At 36.2% G+C, this 17804-nt stretch overlaps 1 long non-coding RNA gene across 9 annotated transcripts in view; it reads left to right on the top strand.

The window, feature by feature from the left end:
• LOC143650891 (uncharacterized) overlaps nucleotides 1–17804 on the top strand; it is a 49551-nt gene that overhangs the window by 23304 nt on the left and 8443 nt on the right. For 7 of the 9 annotated variants that reach the window (XR_013159752.1, XR_013159751.1, XR_013159750.1 and 4 more), the window contains one exon: nucleotides 16557–16608. The exons of the other annotated variants lie outside the window; for them this stretch is intronic. This is a non-coding gene — a long non-coding RNA (uncharacterized LOC143650891). The remainder of the gene's footprint in view (nucleotides 1–16556; nucleotides 16609–17804) is intronic. 9 annotated transcript variants of the gene reach the window in all.

Genomic DNA, 17804 nt, shown 5'->3' with positions numbered 1-17804 from the left:
CTCATTCTAGGGTTTTTCTCAGTCCCTTGATGCTGAGTCTCAGCTCATTCCAGGATCTTTTTCCCACGTTGCCAGGAAGGTCCACACGCCTGGGAGTCATGTCCCACGCAGAGAGGGGGAGCCTGGTGAGACTGCTCATCGTGTTGGCTGGAGAGAGAGGCCACATCTGAGCAACAAAAGAGGCTCTCTTGGGGGTGACCCTTAGGCCTAAATTTAAAGTAGACTTGACCTATCCTTTGTGGGATTAAGTGTCATGTGAACAAACCCCAAGACTGGGGGCTCAGCCTATAGCTTTGGTTATCCACACTGCTTGTGAGAATATCAAGAATTCAACTTGGGGAAATTGAATTTCTCCCCACTCTCCATTCCCCAAAGGGGGCTTGCAAATACTTTTCCAGTCACTGATCAAATCATTCTGGGATTCATCAAGGAATCACTCTGGACAAACCAACAAAATCTCATGTGCTACCTGAGATTCCAAGTACTTATGACATTCAATCAAACTATCTACATGAGTTATATTAGGAAATACTCTAGTCAAAATCTAAATTTTGTAACGAATAAACATTTTTTTGCTTTAGTCTCACACATAAGGTGACATTTTAAAGTATTAATTATCATCTATTTTCAGCACCCTGCAATAATGACATTCCTTTGTTCTTCCTCATACCAAAACATTTTTAAAATTTGTACATTGTACATTTCACTATTATTATACACTCTAGGCATTCCTAGATTATACCATCTCAATCTTTAACATTTATCTTTCTTTCTGATTTCATTTATGTCCCCAGCCCTCCTCCCTCTATCATTCTCACATGCATCTTTATTCAGTGTTTTAACATAATTACATTACAGTTAGGTAGTATTGTGCTGTCCATTTCTGAGCTTTTGTATCCAGTCCTGTTGCAAAGTCTGTATCCCTTTAGCTCCAATTACCCACTATCTTACCCTATTTCTATCTCCTGATGGTCTCTGTTACCAACGACATATTCCAAGTTTATTCACTAATGTCAGTTCATATCCGTGAGACCATACAGTATTTGTCCTTTAGTCATGGCTAGTCTCACTCAGCATAATGTTCTCTAGGTCCATCCATGTTGTTACATACTTCATAAGTTTATTCTGTCTTAGAGCTGCATAATATTCCATCGTATGTATATATCACAGTTTGTTTAGCCACTCTTCTGTTGATGGACATTTTGGCTGTTTCCATCTCTTTACAATTGTAAATAATGCTGCTATTAACATTGGTGTGCAAATGTCCGTTTGTGTCTTTGCCTTTAAGTCCTTTGAGTAGATACCTAGCAATGGTATTGCTGGGTCATATGGCAATTCTATATTCAGGTTTTTGAGGAACCGCCAAACTGCCTTCCACAGTGGTTGCACCATTTGACATTCCCACCAACAGTGAATAAGTGTGTCTCTTCCTCCACATCCTCTCCAACACTTGTCATTTTCTGTTTTGTTGATAATGGCCATTCTGGTGGGTGTGAGATGATATCTCATTGTGGTTTTGATTTGCATTTCTCTAATGGTCAGGGACATTGAGCATCTCTTCATGTGCCTTTTGGCCATTTGTATTTCCTCTTCTGAGAAGTGTCTGTTCAAATCTTTTCCCCATTTTGTAATTGGATTGGCTGTCTTTTTGTTGTTGAGTTGAACAATCTCTTAATAAATTCTGGATACTAGACCTTTATCTGATATGTCATCTCCAATTGTGTAGGCTGTCTTTTTACTTTCTTGATGAAGTTCTTTGATGCACAAAAGTGTTTAATTTTGAGGAGCTCCCATTTATTTTTTTTATATATTTTTATTTTTTTATTAATTAAAAAAATTAACTAACACAACATTTAGAAATCATTCAATTCTACATATGCAATCAGTAATTCTTAATATCATCACATAGATGTATGATCATAATTTCTTAGTACATTTGCATTGATTTAGAAAAAGAAATAGCAAGACAACAGAAAAAGAAATAAAATGATAAATAAAAAGTACAAAAAATACGTATTAAAAAAACAAACAAACAAAAAACTATAGCACAGATGAAGCTTCATTCAGTGTTTTAACATAATTACATTACAATTAGGTAGTATTGTGCTGTCCATTTTTGAGTTTTTGTATCTAGTCCTGTTGCACAGTCTGTATCCCTTCAGCTCCAATTACCCATTATCTTACCCTGTTTCTAACTCCTGATGGTCCTTGTTACCAATGACATATTCCAAGTTTATTCTCTAATGTCGGTTCACATCAGTGGGACCATACAGTATTTATCCTTTAGTTTTTGGCTAGTCTCACTCAGCATAATGTTCTCTAGGTCCATCCATGTTATTACATGCTTCATAAGTTTATTCTGTCTTAAAGCTGCATAATATTCCATCGTATGTATATACCACAGTTTGTTTAGCCACTCGTCTGTTGATGGACATTTTGGCTGTTTCCATCTCTTTGCAATTGTAAATAACGCTGCTATAAACATTGGTGTGCAAATGTCCGTTTGTGTCTTTGCCCTTAAGTCCTTTGAGTAGATACCTAGCAATGGTATTGCTGGGTCGTATGGCAATTCTATATTCAAGTTTTTGCGGAACCGCCAAACTGCCTTCCACAGTGGTTGCACCATTTGACATTCCCACCAGCAGTGGATAAGTGTGCCTCTTTCTCCGCATCCTCTCCAGCACTTGTCATTTTCTATTTTGTTGATAATGGCCATTCTGGTGGGTGTGAGATGATATCTCATTGTGGTTTTGATTTGCATTTCTCTAATGGTCAGGGACATTGAGCATCTCTTCATGTGCCTTTTGGCCATTTGTATTTCCTCTTCTGAGAGGTGTCTGTTCAAGTCTTTTTCCCATTTTGTAATTGGGTTGGCTCTCTTTTTGTTGTTGAGTTGGACAATCTCTTTATAAATTCTGGATACTAGACTTTTATCTGATATGTCACTTCCAAATATTGTCTCCCATTGTGTAGGCTGTCTTTCTACTTTCTTGATGAAGTTCTTTGATGCACAAAAGTGTTTAATTTTGAGGAGCTCCCATTTCTTTCTTTCTTTCTTCAGTGCTCTTGCTTTAGGTTTACGGTCCATAAAACCGCCTCCAATTGTAAGTTTCATAAGATATCTCCCTACATTTTCCTCTAACTGTTTTATGGTCTTAGACCTAATATTTAGATCTTTGATCCGTTTTGAGTTAACTTTTGTATAGGGTGTGAGATACGGGTCTTCTTTCATTCTTTTGCATATGGATATCCAGTTCTCTAGGCACCATTTATTGAAGAGACTGTTCTGTCCCAGGTGAATTTGCTTGACTGCCTTATCAAAGATCAAATGTCCATAGATGAGAGGGTCTATATCTGAACTCTCTATTCGATTCCATTGGTCGATATATCTGTCTTTATGCCAATACCATGCTGTTTTGACCACTGTGGCTTCATAATATGCCTTAAGGTCCGGCAGCTTGAGACCTCCAACTTCGTTTTTTTCCCCTCAAGATACTTTTAGCAATTCAGGGGACTCTGCCCTTCCAGATAAATTTGCTTATTGGTTTTTCTATTTCTGAAAAGTCAGTGGTTGGGATTTTGATTGGTATTGCATTGAATCTGTAAATCAATTTAGGTAGAATTGACATCTTAACTATATTTAGTCTTCCAATCCATGAACATGGTATGCCCTTCCATCTATTTAGGTCTTCTGTGATTTCTTTTAACAGTTTCTTGTAGTTTTCTTTGTATAGGTCTTTTGTCTCTTTCATTAAATTTATTCCTAAGTATTTTATTCTTTTAGTTGCATTTGTAAATGGAATTCGTTTCTTGAATTCCCCCTCAGCTTGTTCATTGCCAGTGTATAGAAACACTACAGATTTTTGAATATTGCTCTTGTAACCTGCCACTTTGCTGTACTTGTTTATTAGCTATAGTAGTTTTCCTGTGGATTTTTCAGGGTTTTCGATGTATAGTATCCGATCATCTGCAAACAGTGATAGTTTTACTTCTTCCTTTCAAATTTTGATGCCTTGTATTTCTTTTTCTTGTCTAATTGTTCTGGCTAGAACATCCAACATGATATTGGATAACAGTGGTGATAGTGGACATCCTTGTCTTGTTCCTGATCTTAGGGAGACCATTTTCCATTTTTCCCCATTGAGGGTGATATTAGCTGTGGGTTTTTCATATACTCCCTTTATCATTTTAAGGAAGTTCCCTTGTATTCCTATCCTTTAAAGTGTTTTCAACAGGAAAGGATGTTGAATCTTGTCAAATGCCTTCTCTGCATCAATTGAGATGATCATGTGATTTTTCTGCTTTGATTTGATGATAAGGTTTATTACATTAATTGATTTTCTTATGTTGAACCATCCTTGCATACCTGGGATGAATCCTACTTGGTCATGATGTATAATTCTTTTAATGTGTTGCTGGATTCGATTTGCTAGAATTTTGTTGAGGATTTTTGTATCTATATGCATTAGAGAGATTGGTCTGTAGTTTTCTTTTTTTGTAATATCTTTGCCTGGTTTTGGTATGAGGGTGATGTTGGCTTCATAGAATGAATTAGGTCGCTTTCCCTCCACTTCAATTTTTTTGAAGAGTTTGAGCAGTGTTGGTACTAATTCTTTCTGGAATGTTTGGTAGAATTCACATGTGAAGCCTTCTGGTCCTGGACTTTTCTTTTGGGGAAGCTTTTGAATGACTGATTAAATTTCTTTACTTGTGATTGGTTTGTTGAGGTCATCTATTTCTTCTTGAGTCAAAGCTGGTTGTTCATGTCTTTCTAGGAACTTGTCCATTTCATCTACATTGTTGTATTTATTAGCATAAAGTTGTTCATAGTATCCTGTTATTACCTCCTTTATTTCTGTGAGGTCAGTGGTTATGTTTCCTCTTCCATTTCTGATCTTATTTATTTGCATCCTCTCTCTTCTTCTTTTTGTCTATCTTGCTAAGGGCCCATCAATCTTATTGATTTTCTCATAGGACCAACTTCTGGTTTTATTGATTTTCTCTATTGTTTTCATGTTCTCAATTTCATTTATTTCTGCTCTAATCTTTGTTATTTCTTTCCTTTTGCTTGCTTTGGGGTTAGTTTGTTGTTCTTTCTCCAGTTCTTCCAAGTGGACAGTTAATTCCTGAATTTTTGCCCTTTCTTCTTTTTTGATATAGGCATTTAGGGCAATAAATTTCCCTCTTAGCACTGCCTTTGCTGCATCCCATAAGTTTTGATATGTTGTGTTTTCATTTAATTCGCCTCGAGATATTTACTGATTTCTCTTGTAATTTTTTCCTTGACCCACTGGTTGTTTAAGAGTGTGTTGTTGAGCCTCCATGTATTTGTGAATTTTCTGGCGCTCTGCCTATTATTGATTTCCAACTTCATTCCTTTATGATCTGAGAAAGTGTTGTGTATGATTTTAATCTTTTTAAATTTGTGAGACTTGCTTTGTGACCCAGCATATGGTCTATCTTTGAGAATGATCCATGAGCACTTGAGAAAAAGGTGTATCCTGTTGTTGTGGGGTGTAATGTCCTATAAATGTCTGTTAAGTCTAGCTCATTTATTGTAATATTCAAATTCTCTGTTTCTTTATTGATCCTCTGTCTAGATGTTCTGTCCATTGATGAGAGTGGTGAATTGAAGTCTCCAACTATTATGGTAGATGTGTCTATTTCCCTTTTCAGTGTTTGCAGTGTATTCCTCACGTATTTTGGGGCATTCTGGTTCGGTGCGTAAATATTTATGATTGTTATGTCTTCTTGTTGAATTGTTCCTTTTATTAGTAGATAGTATCCTTCTTTGTCTCTTTTAACTGTTTTACATTTGAAGTCTAATTTGTTGGATATTAGTATAGCTGCTCCTGCTCTTTTTATTTGCAAGAAATATCTTTTCCCAACTTTTCACTTTCAACCTATGTTTATCTTTGGGTCTAAGATGTGTTTCCTGTAGACAGCATATAGAAGGATCCTGTTTTTAAATCCATTCTGCCAGTCTATTTCTTTTGATTGGGGAGTTCAGTCCATTAACATTTAGTGTTATTACTGTTTGGGTAGTACTTTCCTCTACCATTTTGCCTTTTGTATTTTATATATCATATCTAATTTTCCTTCTTTCTACACTCTTCTCCACACCTCTCTCTTCTGTCTTTTCGTATCTGTCTCTAGTGCTCCCTTTAGTATTTCTTGCAGAGCTGGTCTCTTGGTCACAAATTCTCCCAGTGACTTTTTGTCTGAGAATGTTTCAATTTCTCCCTCATTTTTGAAGGACAGTTTTGCTGGATATAGGAGTCTTGGTTGGCAGTTTTTCTCTTTTAGTAATTTAAATATATCATCCCACTGTCTTCTCGCCTCCATGGTTTCTGCTGAGAAATCTACACATAATCTTATTGGGTTTCCCTTTTATGTGATGGATTGCTTTTCTCTTGCTGCTTTCAAGATCCTCTCTTTCTCATTGACCTCTGACATTCTGACTAGTAAGTGTCTTGGAGAACGTCTATTTGGATCTATTCTCTTTGGAGTGTGCTGCACTTCTTGGATCTCTAATTTTAGGTCTTTCATAAGAGTTGGGAAATTTTCAGTGATAATTTCTTCCATTAGTTTATCTCCTCCTTTTTCCTTCTCTTCTCCTTCCAGGACACCCACAACACATATATTTGTGCGCTTCATATTATCATTCAATTCCCTGAGTCCCTGCTCATATTTTTCCATTCTTTTCCCTATAGTTTCTATTTCTTTTTGGATTTCAGATGTTCCATCCTCCAGTTCGCTAATCCTAACCTCTGTCTCTTGAAATCTACCATCGTAGGTTTCCATTGTTTTTTTCATCTCTTCTACTATATCTTTCATTCCCATAAGTTCTGTGATTTGTTTTTTCCAACTTTCCATTTCTTCTTTTTGTTCATTCCTTGCCTTCTTCATGTCCTCCCTCAATTCATTGATTTGGTTTTTGATGAGGTTTTCCATTTCTGTTCGTATATTCTGAATTAGTTGTTTCAGCTCCTGTATCTCATTTGAACTATTGGTTTGTTCCTTTGACTGGGCCATATCTTCAATTTTCCTGGTGTGATTTGTTATTTTTTACTGGTGTCTAGACATTTAATTACTTTAATTAGTTTATTCTGGAGATTGCTTTCACTTATCTTACCTAGGGTTTTCTTGCTAGATGAGTTTGTTATCTATCCATTCTTTGACCTTCAGTTCAGTTTTTTCTGGGCCTCTAGCTTAAGTTTTGTTTAACAGAGGGTAATTTTTCAGTTCTTGTTTTCTTGTTTCTTGTCCTGCTTGTAAGGTGCCTTTTTCCCTCCCCACCCTTAGGAGGGTCTACATAGGTATTACAGACTCCAGCTGGGTTTTCCCAGACTAAACTGGCCTCCTATTGGGGGGAAGGAGTCACCTGCATCAGTTTTCCCTGAGGGTGAGACCCAGCAAGTTGAAAGACTTTCCTGTGAAGACTCTGGGCTCTGTTCTTCTTATCCTGCCCAGTATGTGGCACTTGTCTGTCTGCGGGTCCCACCAGCAAAAGATGTTATGGCTCCTTTAACTTTGGAAGGCTCTCCCTGCTGGGAGCGTGGTGGACACAGAGGAGAGGTTGTAGGCTGGTTTTAATGACTTCAAACTGCCAAGCCCTGGGGTCTGAATTCCTTGAGAGAGGGATTCCACCTGACTTGTGCTTCACCCCTCTCCTGGGGAAGGCCCAGGTGGGAGACAGCCCTGAAAGTAGACCGTTCCTGCCTATGCCTGGGGCAGCTGCAGCCTGTGTAGCCCCGCCGCTGAATCCAGAGGTAGCTAAGCCTCCATAGAAACAGCCACAAAAGCTTCCGTTTCATCCCCTTTCCTCTTTTTTGGTTGGCCCAATAGGCGACCTCCACCTTGCCCAGTTTTGCCTGAGCTGGGGGCCTATTTTTAGTAGTCAGAATTTGTTTATTAATGCCACAATTGGTGTTTGGTTGGACTCAGTCCCTGCTACTGTTAGAGTCTCTTTCCTTTCCCTCTGGGAAGCTGCCTGTGGGGGAGGGGTGCCGGGCACCAGCCGCCATGGCTTGGGGAACTGCCGCGGCTTGGGGAACTCACTGTTCTGGAGACTCACAGCCGGTCCAGCTGGTCCAGACTGGGGTACGCTGTGTGTCCGGTCACTATCGTGGCTCTGGAACTGTTCTGTACTGTTTCTGGTTATTTAGTAGTTGTGCTGGAGGACGAACTAAAACGTGCACATTGCTAAGCTGCCATCTTGGCCCCTCTTGTCCCTTTTTCACTTTCTTGATAGTGTTCTTTGAAATACAAAAGTTTTAATGTTGATGAATTCCAATTGTTCTATTTATTCTTTTTGTTGCCTGTTCTTTCATTGTCATATCTAAGAAACCATTGCCAAATCTGAAATCATGAAGATTTACTCCTATGTTTTCTTCTAAGAATTTTATAGTTTCTGCTTTTACATTAAAGTCCATGATCCATTTTGAATGTTTTATATATGACATATGAGAAAGTCCAACTTCATTTCTTTGCCTGTGAATATCTAGTTGTCCAATACCACTTGTTGAAAATACTTTTCCCATTGAATATATTGTACCCTTGTCAAAAATCAATTGACCATAATGTAAGGATTTATTTCTGGACTCTCAATTCTATTACATTAATCTGTATGTCTCACTTTATGCTTGTACTACACTGTCTTGATTACTGTAGCTTTAAGATAAGTTTTGAAATCAGTGAGTTTGGGTCCTCAAAGTTTGTTCTTTTTCAAGATTGAGTTGGCTATTCTTGGTCCCTTGCATTTCAATAAGAATTTGGGGAACTTGCCAGTTTCTGTCAAAAAGATAGCTGTAAGGTAATTAGTGATATCTCCTTTTTCATTCCTGATTTTAGTAATTTGACTCTCTCCATTCTTCATTAATAATTCCAGCTAAATAAATTACTCCTACTTTAAAAAAATTAATTTTGTCAATTTTCTCTAGTATTTTTCAGTTCTCAATTTCATCCATTATTGCTGTGGTATTTATTATTTCCTTCCTTCTGCTTGCTTTGTCTTAGTTTGTCTTTCTTTTTCCTAATTTATTAAGGTGGAAGTTTAGGTTATTGATTCAAGTATTTTTTCTTTTTAATTTTAGATATTGACAGCTATAAACATTTTCTCTAGCAGTGCTTTAACTGCATTCCATAGTTGTGGCATGTTGTGCTTTCATTTTCAGTCACAACAAAGTATTTACTAATTTACCTTGTGATATCTTCTTTGACCCATTGGTTACTTATGAATATATTATTTAATTTCCAAATAATTGTGACTTCCCAAGTTTCCTTATTTTATTGATTTTTCACTCCGTTCCATTGTGGTCAGAGAAAACACCCTGTATGATTTAAATACTGTACAATTTATGTAGACTTGCTTTACGCTCAGTGTATGATCTATCCCAGAGAATGTTTTATGTGCACTTAGGAGAATGTGTATCCTGCTGTTGTTGGTTGCAGTGTTCTATAGACTGTTAACTCTAGTTGGGTTATAGTGTTTTTCAAGTAATTTCACTACTTGTTAGTTTTTTGCCTAGTTATTATATTCCTTATTGAAAGTGGGGTATTAGTGTTTCCAATCATTATTGTTGAATTATCTCCTTTCAATACTGTGAGTTTTATCCATGTATTTTGGTGTTCTGTTTTATAAGCATATTGCAATTATAATTGTTATGTCTACCTGGTGGAGTGACACCTTTTAAAAACTTATCATTTTGAAATGGTGTCATTCACTTCCTATGAACAAGTATATTTAGTTATGTAATACCCTTAAATGATTTATCAACTTCAAGAAATGTAATAGTGGTCTGATGCTTGCATTCTATATTCCTATTTTTTCTTGTTCTAATAATGTCCATTTGAACCTTTTCTTTTCCATTCTTAGATCCCAACTAACATATATAGTGTATTAATTGTCATATCTTTATTTCTTATTTAAATTGTGGAAACATATATACAGCACACATCTTTTCATTCAGATGCCTCCCAAGCCTCACCACCAACCATTACTATATATTTCTTTTCACCCCAAAAAAGAAACCTTTAACTCATTTTGCATTAACTCCCCCTTTCCCCACCCCACACTCCTGGTGAACTCTACTTTCTGTCTCTGTGAGTTTACATATTCTTCAATATGTTCTTTGTGGTTACCAGGCCTGAAATTTGACATCTTGAGCTATAAAATCTTGTGTGCTTTGATATCAACTTAACCTCAACAGCATACATAAACTATGTTCCTATATCCCTCTGTCCCCTATCTCTATGTAATTCTTGCCACAAATTACATATTTATACATTATGCATTCAAACAATTAATTTTCATCATTGTAATTTTATGCATTTGCCTTTTAGATCTTGTAGTAAGTTAAAAGTAGAGTTACAGGTAAAAATACATTAGCGCTGGCATTTATATTTACTCATGCTATTATTTTTAACACAGATCTTTATTTCTTTATGTAACTTCAGTCAATTATATAGCATCCTTTCTTTTCTACTTGGGGAAATCCCTTCACCACTTCTTGTCGGACTGGTCTAGTGGTGATTAAGTCCCTTAGCTTTTATTAGGGATGTCTTAAATGCCTCCCTCAGTTTTGAAAAACAGTTTTTTCAGGTATAGAGTTATTGGTTGGCTTTTTTTAATGCTTTCAACATTTTAAATACATCTTCCCACTGTCTTCTTGCCTCCATAATTTCTGGTGAGAAATTGGCACCTAATTTTATTTAGGGTTGCTTGAATAAGACATGTTGATTCTCTCTTGTGGCGTACAGAATTCTCTCTTTATCTCTGGCATTTGGCAGTTTGATTATAACATGGGGCAGTGTAGGTCTACTTGGGTTTATTCTGTTTGAGGTTTATTGAATGTTTTGAATGTGTAAATTAATGTCTTTATTTAAATTTAGGATGTTTCCAGCCACTATCTATTTGAATATTCTTTCTGCTTCTTTCTTGATTTCTTTTCCTTCCGGGATTCCCATGGTATCCCACAGGTTCCTCAGGCTCTGTTCACTTTTCTTTATTCTTTCCTCTTCTTGCAATGCAGACTGGATGATTTCAGTTGTCTTATCTTCAAGTTCACTGATTCTTTCAACTAATTCCAGTTTGCTGTTGAACCCCTGTGGTAGTTAGATTCAGTTGTCAACTTGGCTAGGTGAACATGCCTAGTTCTGTTGCTGTGAACGTGAGCCAATGGCATGTGAACCTCATCTGTTGCTAATTACATCTGCAGTTAGCTAAGAGGCATGCCTGCTGCAATGAATGATGTTTGAGTTAATTGGCTGGTGCTTAAATGAGAGAGCTCAATGTAGCACAGCCCAAGCAACTCAGCATACCTTATCTCAGCACTCGCAGCTCAGCCCAGGCCTTTGGAGATGAGAAAGAAATCACCCCGGGAAAAGTTGTTGGAATGCAGAGGTCTGGAGAGAAGACCTGCAGAGACCATCCTGTGCCTTCCCACTTAAGAAAGAAACTCAGTGGAAGTTTAGCAGACTTTTCTCTGAAGAACTAACAAAATAAAACCCTTTTTATTGAAAACCAATCCTTCTCTGGCATGTTGCATTCTGGCAGCTGGCAAACTAAAACAACCTCTCTAGGGAATTTTTAATTTATGTTACTGTGGTAGTCAGCTCAGTTTGGTTCTTTTTCATAATTTCCATCTGTCTATTGATATTCTTTCCATTTTCATCTGTCATTTTTCTGATTACTTTTTTTAATTGTGAAAGATAGCATATATACAAAAAAGCAATATATTTCAAAGCACACCACAACAATTAGTTATAGCACAGATTTCAGAGTTTGGTATGAGTTACAGTTACACAGTTTTAGGCTTTTTCTTCTAGCTGCTCCAAGACACTGGATACTAAAAGAAATATCAATATAATAATCCAGCAGTCATATTCATTTGTTAAATCTTATCTTCTCTATTATAACTCCACCTTCTCCTTTGATCCTTCTCCCACTCTTTAGAGGCATTTAGGCTGTGCCTATTCTAACTGAAAAAGGGCTGTCAATAATATGGGATAGGAGGATGGAACTAGCTGATATTCTGGAGAGACTGGCTCCTCTGGGTTCCAGGACTTAACTGGTCTGGGGACTACAGGGAGATTGTAGGTTTCTGGAAAGTAATCAGAGTGAATGGAGCTTTTGCAGAATAATGATTACATTTTGTTAACACTTTTTAATTGTGTAACTTTAGTTTTGTCTTTTTTTCCTAATTGATATATTCATTTTAAAGTGAGGTATGTTGAATTCTCTATCACCGTGTTTTATCATTTCTTTATTAAAAAAATTACTTTTATATGTTCAATGAAGATTAAAACTTGATGATTTATCTTCTAATAAATTTTACCTTTCAGCAGTATACATACCTTTATCCCCTCTCTGGTGACTTTTTGCCTTGGGTTTCATTTTTATAGTATTTATCTGGTACATCTTTGTTTATCATAGCATTTAAAGTCTTGTAAACATTTTATACCTTTGACTTAATCTTATACTTTTCTTCTAATAAGGGAATTAACAGATATTTATTATGATCACTGATAAATTTGACTTTATGTTATGCGTGTTTGTGTGTGCATGTATGTTTGCTTTTTTCTTTTTCTTTCTTGATACTCTGGGGTGTGTATGTCTTGTTGCTGTTCTATGCGTGGTTACTCTTCAGTCTGTTAGTACATTCAAACTTATAATTCTTGAATAACTTAAGAATTAATATTTTCTGATCAGCCCAAGAAGATCTTTCCCTTGCTTTTCCTTCTCATCTACCTTTTATGCTCTACACCATGTTGCTCTAACTCTCATGATTTTTAGTTTCATAAGTTTATTCATTTAAAATTTTGTCACAGCATGCTATTTTCTTCTATTTTATAAATCAAGTTTTAGTAATTACATTAATATCTACAGTCAATATCAAGTGATTATTTGCCCTCAGATATACATGTTTCTAGCCTCTGCACCTGTGACTTATATATAGTGTCTTGTCTTTTGTGAATTCACACTCCTAGACACGTGGAATCTCCCACACTTAGGTGTCCTGGAGAGAGGTAGGTTGTGAGAGCAGTCTCTTGTTCAAGGCAGCTTTTGGGCAATTGCACCCTCCCTGGGTATATTATACCTTCTCTCCTGTGCTGAGCACTCTTTTTGTTGTGGTTCATGTGATAGGCATATTTTCTGTCAGGTTGATTTAGTGTAGTGACTTCCACCTCTTTAATAGCCACAAGAAGAAAATTAAAAGTACTCCAAACTTCCTTTAAGAGGTGATTTTGCCACCATGAATACTTAGATCATAGAAGGAAAAGAGGAAAGAATTTCAATTTTCTGGGCACTCAAAAGGCTGTGAGTAACCAAGAAGGGAGTGTGTTAGGAATGGAGTTGAAAGCATGCTCTAAACAGATGACTTGAGGATTGTGTTCTCAGAATCTTCTCTTCTTTCCTATGGTAAATGAGTCCAGAACCTTGAAATAGAAAGTTAGATGGACAAGTATATAATGTTTGATGTCTCTCTTGGTTAAAAATAATGACCATGACAGAAGCCAAAACTCTTATCCAAATAAAACAAAGGCAAAACACACAGCATCACAGTGTCCAAAGGGAGGGTGGGCTTGGACCAAGAACAAAGTTTTCTACATCAAAGGGAGTGAGGTTTACATATGCTGTCCCTGCATACCTTTGCTGTCTTTTCCTCCTTCTGAGCTGCTGTTTAAGATTGTAGGAGGAAAAACAGCATTTCCCACAAGCAAGAGTGCTAATCTCTCTGGGTGGGGGAAGGAGCCCATCTGAGTTGTGAACAGGCAGCTTCTGCTCACCTGGGCCACTGAGACACCCCCAGAGCAAAGGTTGTTGCAGTGCCAGGGGCAGCTGCAGCCAGAGCAAGGACCACCGGAGGAAAGGAACAACAAAGTGCAGTCACATATTCTTTCCTTTATTATCTTTAGAATGTATGATACAGAGACAAGAATATGGGAAGGATTTTTAATGAAAGTTATAAAGTGTGATAATATAATGAACCTAAAGCAACCCACTCCCAACACAAGAATGACATAACATTCCACTGCATTTACCTGCATACTGCTTCCAATTGTCTCCCTCAGAGGTAGCCCTGGTTCTGAACTTCACTGTTCTGTTTGTTTGTTTTTGTTTTATTTTTGCATGGACATGCCCTGGGAATCGAACCCGGGTCTCCAGCATGGCAGGCGAAAATTCTGCCACTGAGCCACTGTTGCCCATAAGAACTTTACTTTTAATATTTTGTGATTTTCTTTTTTATGGTTTCTCATATTTTTTAACTCCTTTATTATTTTTTAACTTTAAACAGTACTTTCATAACATTTATATTACCTGAGACTTGTCTTTTTATATACACTGTTACCTTTATAAGATTCATCCATCTTGTGGGATGTGGCAGCAGTTCACCAATTTCAGTAATACGATTGCTTTTAACAACATTTTGCTTTCTGGATCATTGTGCAAGAATATCACTAGCCTGGTGTGTACCTGGGCAACATAATACATGATACCATATTGTTTTCCCAGGTATTTAAACCAATTTACACTTACCAGCAGTGACTAAGGAGTCATGTTGATCCACAGCCTCTCCAAAACTTGGTTATAACAGATGTCTTAACTTTTGCCCACCTAGTATGCATAAAATGCTATTTAATTGTGGTCCCAATTTTCATTTCCCTTATCATTAAATAAGTAGAGAATCTTTATATAAGCATATTGGTCAGTCTTATATCCTTATCTCTGAGAAATACTTTCCTCTCCTCTTTTCTTGGGATGTCTGTCTTTCTCTCATTATTTGTAGGAATGCTTTACATATTCTTATTCATGTAAGTGTAGGATGGACAGATAACCTTACGTTATCATTTTTATTTTGTGGTTAATACTTTTTGATTCTCAAAAAATCTCTTCTTATGCCAATATAAGAAGGATATATTGAAGTCAAAATATTTGACTATTTTTAAAGGTTTACCTTTCCCATTTATCATTTTGTGCAGTTAGGGCTAAGGGTCAGATTTTTTCCCCATAGGATAGGAATTGTTCCAGGACCTTTTTCCTGATCTACAGTTCCTCCTCCTTCTCCACACATGGAACTCCCCTTGCAGGGGAAGTTCTCTGCAACCAGTCTGACTATCCAAGTGTCAATGCTCCATTGTTCTAATTACTATAATTTTATAATATATCTTGAGGTCCCACCACCATATTCACTTTTCAGGAGTTCCATGGCCCTTTGCTTATCCATGCAAATTTTAAGACTCAATTAGTTAAATTCCCTCAAAAACCCTCTTGAGATTTTGACTGGAATTGTATATATTCTGTAAATATTTAAATTTAAGCATCTTTAAATATTGATTTTTCCTATCCATGGTCATGGGATTGCTTCATTTAAGTTATTTAAAATTATTTTAAATAAATTTTAGAATTTTATATATATAAATTATACACATATTTTGTTAGACTTATTCTTATGTACCTTTATGCTTTTTAAGTGGAGTCTATATTTAGTTTGTGTGTATAGTAATAGAAATGACTTTTGTTTATTGAACCAACAGGCAGCCATCTTGCTAAACTCTCTTATTTATAAATTTTGTGTAGATGCTTTTGAGGTTTCTTAGTGGACAATCCTACCATCTTTGATTAATGAAAGTTGTGTCTTATCTTTCCCAATCCTTATTCTTATAATTTCTTTTTGCTTGTCTTGTATTGAGCAGAAATTTAGTACACAACTGCCTTTATTTTTATTTTAATGGTAGTGATTGCAGCATTTCCTCTTATGGTTGATTTTTGATGCAGGCTTTTGATAGATACCCTGTCTGAAATTAAGGAAATTCATGTTTATTATTAGTACACTAATAATGTTAAATTAATAATTGATTTTGAATTAAATGTTTCTCTGCACTATTTAAATGATGATTTTTCCATTTAATAAGTTATTGTATTGAGTACATTCATATATTTTCTAATATCAAACCCTTCATAAAATTCTGGAATAACCCAATTTAGTCAGGTCATTATATCTTTTTAATATGTTGACAGATTTGGTTTGCTACTTGGTTGTTTCAGATTTTTGCATTTATGTTCAGAATGAGATTGACACAGAAATTTGTTCTCTCTTACTCTCCTTGTCTGCCTTTGATATAAAAGCTATTCAGGTTTCATAGAATGGTTTGATGACTGTTCACTCATTTTGATTCTTCGGAAGAGTTTGTATAATATTTTGTTAAACAAGAAACAACAAAGTAGGCTGTAAGGCAATAACAGAATTTAATTGGTGTCTTAGAATTGCAATTTGGGGAACACAGATTCAGGTAGTAACCCAAACTGTGTTCCCAGATGGGGCAGTTGGATGAGGGTATTTAAGGGAAAAAGAGGAACAGGAGGGAGGAGGAGCTAGGTAGGGCACTTTTTAAGAAACAAGTTTGTTTTCCCAGAGAGGGAAGCTTTTCTGTACATTTTTAAGTTTTGCCTCTGATGGTGGTTTTGGGGTGGCATAAGGGAGTTTCTATGTGTACAACTCTCTGACTCATTAGCCCACACTACTCTATTTTGTTTTATTTTCTTTTCACAGTTCCACCTTTTAATCAAGATTTTTCTCTGAAAGCATCACCAATCAATATTTGGTATGTTGATCCTTTGGTGTTAAGGAGGCACATCCCTAGGGGTCCTGTCCCATGTAGGGGGAAAGTAGCAACTTTGTTTGCACTTGTCTTAGAGAGGCCAAATGTGAGCAACAAGAGAGGTGTGAAGTAGAAAGGGTCTTAAGCAAGTTATGGGGTTTCATAAGGGTGAGTGTGCTGATTTGAAACAGTTACACCCCAGAAAAGCCATGTTCTCTTAATCCTAATCCAGTCTTATGGGGAAACACCTATTGTTTGGGTGGGACCCTGTTTTAGTTTGCAAAAGCTGCCAGAATGCAATATACCAGAAACAGAATGACTTTATTATTTATTTATTTATTTATTTGCATGGGAAGGCTCCAGGAATAGAACCTGGGAATCAGAATATCTTTTAAAATGGAGAATTCAATAAGTTGCAAGTTCACAGTTCTAAAGCCATGGAAATGTCCAAATTAAGGCAAAGCTATAAGAGTATCCAAATGAAGGCATCCAGGAAAAGGAAATAAGATAGCAAATAAGAGATATTATTATGATTATAATAAGGAGAAGGATTAGCAATGTTGGAAATATGCTACAAATCGAATTTCCCCAGTATCCCCAGAGGCTCACACAGCTAAATAGACCCCATCTTTTGGGGTTTCCTATTTTGTGTAATATTTGAATTTTTTAATATATTTTAAATATTTTGTTGAACTTTTCCAGATTGATTTACATAGAAGAAAAATCTTTCTTCTATGAGAGCACATGTTCCCTGTTGAGCTGTGAAGATATCAAGTGCTCTTCAGTTTTATAGAACAACTTTTGTTAAACAACATAGATAGAAAAGGGGGATAATTCAATAGAAATAAAGATAGAGATAAAACCAGTTGTGGAAGGGTACAGTTATTGAACAAAGGGACAGACCATCCAATAGACACATCTCTGGGATACGCAAAGAACAAAGTTAAAAAAAAGGACCAAAAATTTTAAAATGTCATTCAAGGCTTCTGTTATGGTAGGGTGAAGTAGCATGTGACAGACTGACACTTTTACTGGGGATATTAAGAAAATCATATAAGGTATAAAAATAATTTATTTGAAGGCATTACATCCTACTGAAGACATGAAGATGGGGGCTAAGATTGTAGAAAGAAGAGGACTATAGAGCAATTAAAATCAAAGACTTTAAAATAAAAGTATAATAATATTAAAGAAAATAG

Source organism: Tamandua tetradactyla, chromosome 11, assembly GCF_023851605.1.
Source record: "Tamandua tetradactyla isolate mTamTet1 chromosome 11, mTamTet1.pri, whole genome shotgun sequence".
Taxonomy (NCBI): Eukaryota; Metazoa; Chordata; class Mammalia; order Pilosa; family Myrmecophagidae; genus Tamandua; species Tamandua tetradactyla.
The sequence above is the reverse complement of the archived record's forward strand: the minus strand, read 5'-3'. Positions and strand labels throughout refer to the sequence as shown.